The 6,041-nt window shown below is 49.5% G+C and overlaps 1 protein-coding gene across 7 annotated transcripts in view; it reads left to right on the top strand.

Moving 5' to 3' along the window:
- Positions 1-643: 643 nt before the first annotated feature.
- Positions 644-6,041, top strand: part of RAI14 (retinoic acid induced 14) — a 149,646-nt gene continuing 144,248 nt past the window's right edge. For 2 of the 7 annotated variants that reach the window (XM_082622387.1, XM_082622383.1), the window contains exon 1: positions 837-989. The gene's annotated coding sequence lies outside the window, so the exon portion shown is untranslated. Of the gene's footprint in view, positions 663-835; positions 990-2,015; positions 2,183-6,041 lie in introns of those variants that run through there. The other 5 variants (XM_082622390.1, XM_082622389.1, XM_082622386.1 and 2 more) reach the window with 4 other exon arrangements.

Genomic DNA, 6,041 nt, shown 5'->3' with positions numbered 1-6,041 from the left:
GGTTCATCAGAAGACTTTTAAAGCCACAGCTGGTTGACATGATCAAAATGAGTTGCAAAGCCGTCCCAAATTTAACGGGAAGTGGAGAGCTTTGAAATCCTTGGAGCTACAGGAGGAGCCCATCACGATTCAAACGCCGGGCTCAGCGGGCTGGGGAAGGGAGAGGAGCTGTCGGCGCCTCCTTTGCATCCCAGACCCTGCAGGGAGGGCGTTCCTCATGGTGCCTCTCAGTTCAGACAGTAGGTTTCTCCTTCCTAACTCTCCGAGCAATACTTCACGCTGGTAGTTTTCTCCTGCCACCTGATGAGCGTTACCGAACGTATTCCAACCAACTGGTTCAGTCCAGAGACTACGAGCATGTTCTAGTTTACTTTCTGTTCAGTAATTTTGGAAAATATGACCGATTTGATTCTGGTTAGAAAGCGCTTGGATCAGCGACTTTAAAACACCCCACGACCGCAAACGACTTTGGACGTTAACCAGAAATGCATTACTATTCGGGATCTCATCCGTCCTAAACCCTGGGGTCAGAGCACCAGTGGTTTCCATTAACTTCAGGTGATGATGATGAAAGATCCACGGGGGAGAAGCCCACGATCCGTGGAAAACTAAAAGCAAGCCGCGGACGCCCAGGGCGCGCGGGCCGGGAGTACCTCCCGCAGGTCCGGATCACCTGACTCGCGGAATTTGGGGCCGCGCGGGGTGGAAGGGGAGGGGAATGGTTAGCACCTCCCTTCCCGCTCCCGCGGGATCCGGGTCGGCGGGGGCCGGCGCCGGGCGGCCACGTGGTGGTGCTGCCCCCGCCCCGCCCCGCCGGCCCAGCCCGGGAGCCGCGGCGCCCACTGACCCCCGCAGCGGGGGAGGAGGAGGGGCCGAGGCGCAGGAAGCTGAGCAGGAAGCGAGCCCGGCGGCCGCGTTTTCCTCGGGAAGCGGCGGGCGGGGTAGCGCAGCCAGCGGGGCCGGGGAGCCGCCGCCGCCGCCTAGATGGGGTGAGTGCGCGGCGCCGAGAGTCGGAAGGCTCCCCGGAGCGGACTTGCGGGCTCCGGTCCCCGCCTTTGTGTCTGGGGTTCGGACGAGGGAGGCGGCCAGGAGGCGCGGACGGCGCGCCGGCGGAGTGGCTCGGCGGGCTGGCAGCGAGGGTCCCGCCACCAGTTCCTTGTCCCCGCCGGCCGCCCGCTGTCTGCAGAGGGCAGACTGGGAAACACAGGAAGAGGAGGATGGTGGGCGTCAGAGCAGAAAGGGCGGACGAGCCAAGTTAGGAGCGGGTTTTTCTCTTACCGGCCCCCGCGACTCGCAGGCCGGCTGGGGCAGGGGTGGGTGCGGAGGGAGCGCGGGTGGGAATGAATGACCAGTCCCCGGCAGGGCGTTCTGGGTGCCCCGAGTCGGTTCCCGTCCCACCTGCCTGGCCCGCCCGCGTCTGGCTCCCCCCGAACCCCGCTTCAGGGCTCGACCCGCCTCCGCGCTGAGCTTTGAGGAGCTGGGGAGGAAGGCGCGAGCGGGAGACTCGGGGGGCTCGGCGGCCGAAGGTCACCTATTGTTCTTTTTCTGACTCCGGGAGCCCTCCGCTGGCCCAAGGGTGCTGGCAGGGCCACTCCGGGCCTGCGATTGACCCCGCTCCCCGTCCTTCCTGTCTTTTTCCCCACCCCAGCTCCGAGGAGGGCCGGGAGGAGAGATGCTGGAGTTCGGGCAGCCTTCGGGCAGCTGGGGCTTTGGGAGGAGGCAGGACGTGGAGCCGCGCGCGAGAGGGGCGCCCGCCCGCCATCTACCCAACCTCTGCCCGGGAGGGTGGGTACCCCCCCTAACCCCCCCTACCCCGCCTAACCCCCGCTCCCTTCGCTGCTGGCTCGGGCAGGTTTTTGTGCCCGCGGTTTAGTTTCTGCAGTTTGCAGAGTACATCTGCTAACCCCGGGCTCACGCTCTGCTTTGCGTTTGGACCTCGTCTCCCGCTTTTGTGGAGGGGGGTGGGCCTCAGAGCCGGGAGAGACAGCAGACGCGGCAGACGGAGCCCAGGGGAAAGTGGAGGCGCTGCAAGTGATCTCCCAGCGCCTGGGCTCTGTAACCAGGCTTGGGCTTCTCCAAGGAGCCCAGCTCAGCGCAACTTTGTTTCCAGTGATTGGGGCAAATCTGCAGACTCGAGGCCGCTCACCTGAACCAGCGGCTTCCCTTGGCCACAGGCTCACAGGTGACTTAGCTGGGTTTCTCTTTTCCTTCCGCGGGAGGAGACTACCCAGCGCCCTGCCAGTTCTCTGGAGAGTGTCATCTCAAGACCGTCAGGGCCTGGCAGAGGGAGGAATTGGTTTTACTGATCAGTGGGACTTAAACGAAGCTCATCTTAGCGAGGAGAGTCTCACCTCCTTGAGGTCTGAACAGAGTTGGAAAAGAGAGTGTGTATCACAGGGAGGCTGGATTTTGATTGCTCGGTCTCCAGCCTGCGGAGTCGTCGTTTACAGGTGCGGCTGGGAGTTTTATTACCGATGGATGTAATCAGATCATCCTTTCTTAATGATGCTTACTTAACCAGTGTCATATTTTTCCCTTCCGCTTGGAAGATAATAGATTTTATGTGAGGACATTTACCCAGTTCTTGTCATTTTTAACCAGTGCTTGCAGAACTTGGATTGGGAGAGGTGCTCCCATTCTGGGCTGTCTCCATTCATTGAAATGCTTCAGTAATGAATGTATTGTATCATTTACGCTCCTTAGATGTGTTTTTATGGCTTTTTTGGGGGGGGGAGGGAGGGAGGGTTATAACCCTGTTGAAAAATCTTATTACTATTATCTGTGAACTTGAAATAAAGTAATGGGTGCTGGGCCCTGGAGATTCCATGGGGACGTGATGTAGTGCCCCTGTCTGCTAGTAGCGTGTCTGACAATGAAGCTGTCTCCAGACTGCCACTTCCATAGCATCCTTGAGGCGGGCACACCCAGTACCACTCACCTTTTAAAGGTGAAGAACCTGAGCTTTGCAAGTGCAGGGAACTCGGCCTTGGAGTCACTGGAATGTGATGAAGGAGCTTTGTCTGTCTCTCTGTTCCTTCCTTCTAGCCTTCCTTTTTTTCCAAATAAAAGTATGAAAAATTTCAAACGTACCTAAAGAGAACATAGTAAGGCTTCCATTTTTCCACGACTTATGTTTGAGTTGCTAATCTTTCCATATTTGCTTCATACCCCCCCCACCCGCCCCTTAAAACTAAACTGTAACTGAAGTATTTTATCCATCCTTCCTCCTCTGCCTCCATCCTGGTTACCTCCAGGTAACCACTAATGTGAAGTCAGTCTACAGAGTGCCCAAAGGTGTTTGGTACTTCGGTATTACATATCCGCAAACTGTATCCGCGAGCTTGTGTGTTTACCATTTTACTTAAATGGCATAATTCTATATACACACGGCTTGCATTTTTAAATTTGTCATTATGTGTTTGAGGTACATGTAGATCTTATTTACTTTCGCTGCTACAGAGAATTCTAGAGTAGGAATAAATTATAGCATACTCTTTTCGTCACGAAGAGAAAATTTGAGTTTCCACTTTTTCACTGTTACACTTTTCTGCAGAGGACAGTTGATCCTTCCCACTTTTTTTTACTGTGACAGTGCTGCAGTCAACATCTGAGACATGTGTCCTTGAGTAGTTTCTTTGTTACAGACCTATACATTTGATTGCTGGGTAGTGAGATCTAGGTAATGATGCATTTATTATTTCTTCCTCAGCAATATGTAGGGTGTATGTAGGGTCTCTCTTGGTTATTTGCTGAATGAAAAGTGAAATTGATCCATTTTTATCTCTAAGAGTGTTAGTTGGCTGGATTCTTTAGTTTTTTCCATTAAAAGAAAAAGAGTGCCTCTTAATTATAAAGTTGGAGCGTCAGACGGAAGTGTGGTGCTGAGTTGGGGATACGTGTGCTGAAGCCTTTCCTTGGCCAGTCACTGGTGGTGTAGCCCTGGGTTACTCTACCTTCTCCTCCTCATTTCTTCAGACTTGGAAAGATTAAGGGGCTTGAGTATGCATTTACAAAGGCACATTCCTGCTCTAAGTGTGTATGAAAATATGGCTGTGTTCATGACATTTTACCCCGAATCGTAACCTCTTAATCTGGAAGCAGTTCAAGGCATTTAAACCCATTGGTCTCCTCATTATTCCTTCAAATTGCCAGGCACACTCCTGTCTCAGAGCCATTGCATTTACTGTTCCCACTCTCTGGACTGCTCTTCCCCTAGATGTTTCCAGGGCTGTGCCCCTCAACCCCTTAGCTCTTCACTTAGACATCACCTTCTCAGCCCATCTTCCCTGGCCACCCCCTTCCAGCATGTCCTGCTGCTCTTTTCTCCTTTGTTTATTTATTTATTCAGCCATTTATTTATTTATTTATTCAGCCATTTATTTATTTATGAATGAATGAATGAATGAATGACCAGGGGTCGAACCCGGGCCCCCAACAGTGAAAGCACCAGTTCCTAACCACTGGACGCGGAGAGTTCCCTTTGCTCCTTTATTTTCTTCCATGGCACTTAATTGCCTTCAAACTTGCCAGAAGTTTGTATTCGTTTGGCTCATATTAGTAGTATGTCTGTCCTTACTAGAATATGTGCTCCAGGAAGACAGGCGTTTTGTCTCTTTTTGTTTACTGTTGAATCCCTAGTGTCTAGGACATTGTTGATGTACCGTAAGTGCTCACATGTTTGTTGAATGAAAGAATTTCATGCTTTTTTGTTGTGATTTGTCTACTTAGAATTTCTCTTAGCACATATTGGATATCCTAAACGGTTCTGGCTGTTCTCCCAGCTGTATTTGAGTTCCCCAGATGTCCTATTTACAGGTTCCATCAGGATAAAAACACAGGTTCTTATACACAAAGCACTTTATTTAAATCTGTGTGATTTATCCCACAAAGCACTTGTGTCTTCATATTTTTCTGCAGCATTTACCTAAACCTGAATTCAGAAGAAAACATAAGTAACACGATGCTCAGAAGCACACCCATGTTTCCTTTTCTTGGTACCTTAGCTTTCCCACATTTTAAATGTGGAAGATGTATAACCAAGTGATGTTCTCTCTCCGTTCCATACAGGATCCAAACAGACTAGAAACGGTCTCGAGTAACACCCACCACACTGAATTTCTAAGAATAGAAAGTGCATTTCTCAGAATTGTTGCAGAGGGTTTACTCATCATTGCTCTGATTTTGTGCATTCATCCTGAGGTGGTGTTTTCTTTTTTCTGTGGTTGGGGGGGAACGGTGACCTTAATCTGAAGATCCAGGGGAAACCAGTATATAGAGTAGTGTACCCAGAAATACTTAAAAAACTGTCACGTCTTAAAATCCTTAACTCGTGGTACTGAAAACATTCCCTGTTAGTGCCGTGCATTATTTTGCTAAAAGCCAACTGGATTTCCTCTACGTAGGAGAAATGATGAATATAGGAGTTGACAAAACAAAGCTAAATATATCAAAGGCCTCTTGGGTATGTTTTAAATAGGTGATAGGGAAAAGGATTCTAGATTTTTTCCCCATTATTTATTTATATAGGTATATGATACTGATGGTATCCTTTTAAAAAAATCATTAAGATGCTGCATGATTTAGAGATTATTTCTTTTTGTTTTATTGCTACCCACGAGCTGAAAAGTGTTGGTTTAATGAAAGAGAAATGTTGTTAGTCAAACCTCAGTTTCCCAACTCTAGCCAAACCTGTTTCCCAACTCTAGCCATCTACAATGAATAGACTGCTCTAGCCTTTGATATCAGACTCACTGGTTATTAGTCAATTTAGTCAATATTTTAATAAGTAACTGTAACTGTACAGACTTAGCTATGTGTTTTAAAACAAAACATTTTTCTCTTTGAAGTATGCCTCATTCTTCAATCTTATATTGTGTCCAGTAGAGTATCTGTCACATAGTAGGTTGTTAACATTGAACTACACACACACACACACACACACACACACAGGGCCATAAAGTCCTTCAGGGTGGTCATCAGATATTGAGCTTTCGGAGTCTAGAGGAGAATTTAAACAGTAATCAAAAGGCCGAAGAGTAGAG

This window comes from Mesoplodon mirus (genome assembly GCF_964341445.2).
Source record: "Mesoplodon mirus genome assembly, chromosome: 5".
Lineage (NCBI taxonomy): Eukaryota > Metazoa > Chordata > Mammalia > Artiodactyla > Ziphiidae > Mesoplodon > Mesoplodon mirus.
The sequence above is the reverse complement of the archived record's forward strand: the minus strand, read 5'-3'. Positions and strand labels throughout refer to the sequence as shown.